Genomic DNA, 1551 nt, shown 5'->3' on the forward strand with positions numbered 1-1551 from the left:
GTCATCCACCTAAATGAGTTCAAAATACATATTGTTCTGGACTAAATTATACAGTGTCAAGTTCAGACTGTATGTATTTATGTATGTTGGCAGCGCAGGCCACTTCTGGGGCGCCACAGCTTTGCTCCAGTATCCTGTGCCCAGCTGGGTGCCCATCACTGGATCCTTAAACCCATGAATATCCTCGTGTTTGATTCCAGAAGGGCAGAGGAGAGGTGAAGTCAGAGCTTCCCAACCCCGCAATGCAGCAGGGCCTCCAGAGGATTTGAATTTTGAGTGAAACTTCAAGTAGAACAGAATGCTTCCCCTTGCCAATAGCTCCAAAGCTTCTGAAGGCTCATCTGAGGTGGGGGCAGGGACTAGAGGACAAGATCAGGCTTTGTGTTTCCAATGCCCTCTGCAAGAGCTAAAAGGTGGGAAGACAAAGCTTTCTGGGAAAAGACAAAGGGCACAGCCGGCGGGGAGGGGAGGGGTTGGTTCCTGGGCACCTCTGCAGAAGCCAAGGGTGCTGAGGGACCAGATCCGTGCAGCAGAGGCCTGAAACCTCACTAGACATGTCCCTGTCCATTCCATGTTCCTGTCATTTTCTACCTAGAGACTTGGGGGCACAGTCTTCCCTTTGTGTTTTTGGATTGGGGAGGGCTGTCACTCAACTCTGAAGGCAGAAAAGTAGGGGGAACTGGAGGGACACTACACAGAAAGCTAATATGGAGAGGAGATGGGGGGAACCCAGCTACAGGACTATTTTTCTACCAGTGGCATGGGCTGCTCTACACGGTAGGAGAGCAGTGTGGAAAGCAGCGGAGTGGCTGAGGCGTGCCGTGACTGTGACTTGCTGTCCTGGGCACAGCCCATCTCTGGCAGAGCAACCCTGCTGCCTGCTCAGGTCTGCGACCCCAAGTGTGTTTCTGGAAATGGAAATAAAGAAGGGAGAAAACTGCAGAGGGAGGGGAGAGGCCACCCTGAAGGTACTCTCTAAAGCCCTTACAGACTGAGGTCTAACTGGCGCCCTGTGCTGGCTGAAGCCCCTCCAGCTACCCCTCGGCCCTCTACAGCTCATGAAGCACTTGTCTTTCCCAGCTACAAGCTCTTTCCTACCCAGAGCACCCACCGTGGACACCTACAGCAGCCTGAGCAAAGGGGCTGTGCCTCACAAACCCAAGGACAGAGGGGAACCGCAGTGGCCATTTGTCCTCAGACCTCAGCATGTCCTTCCATCCAGGCTGTGGCCACCAGCTCCACACTGTCAGTCAGAGCTCCACGCAGCAGGGGACTGACATCAGTGGGGCAGACCTCAGCACAGCAGGTGTGGCAGACTGGTGCATTGGTGAGCCAGGGCCGTGTGCACCATCAGGAAAGTGTTCCTGAAGACTTTGCCATGGCCGTCATCACACAGGGAGGGGTACCACCAGTCTTGGGATGAAGGTGGGGAGGACAACTGTGCATTAGGGGAGTGGGGAGGACATGCCTGTGTCTTCAGGAGGTCATAGCGGCCACAGCTAGGCCATTCAAAGAGAAGCCTCCTACAACATAAAGGAATAAAGGCCTTGC

The sequence above is a fragment of the Apodemus sylvaticus genome, chromosome 3 (assembly GCF_947179515.1).
Source record: "Apodemus sylvaticus chromosome 3, mApoSyl1.1, whole genome shotgun sequence".
NCBI lineage: Eukaryota > Metazoa > Chordata > Mammalia > Rodentia > Muridae > Apodemus > Apodemus sylvaticus.